The sequence below is a fragment of the Nannospalax galili genome, unplaced genomic scaffold (genome assembly GCF_000622305.1).
Source record: "Nannospalax galili isolate Female #2095 unplaced genomic scaffold, S.galili_v1.0 scaffold365, whole genome shotgun sequence".
Classification (NCBI taxonomy): Eukaryota; Metazoa; Chordata; class Mammalia; order Rodentia; family Spalacidae; genus Nannospalax; species Nannospalax galili.
The window spans coordinates 349,195-349,551 of record NW_008353234.1 but is presented as its reverse complement, the minus strand read 5'-3'; positions in this window follow the sequence as shown (position 1 = coordinate 349,551).

Genomic DNA, 357 nt, shown 5'->3' with positions numbered 1-357 from the left:
CATGTTGAATTTCGTCAAAGGCCTTCTCTGCATCTATTGAAATGACCATGTGGTTCTTGTCGTTGAGCCCATTTATATGTTTTATTATGTTTATTGACTTACATATATTGGACCATCCCTGTATCTCTGGAATAAAGCTGACTTGATGATGGTGGGTGAACTTTTTGATGTGTGTCTGTATGCAGTTTGCAAGTATCTTGTTGAGAATTTTTGCATCTATGTTCATTAAGGATATGGGTCTATAGTTTTCTTTTTTGGTTGTATCTTTACCAGGCTTTGGTATGAGAGTGATGCTGGCTTCATAGAAGGAATTTGGAAGTTTTCCCTCCATTTCTATTTTTTTGAATAAATTAAGTA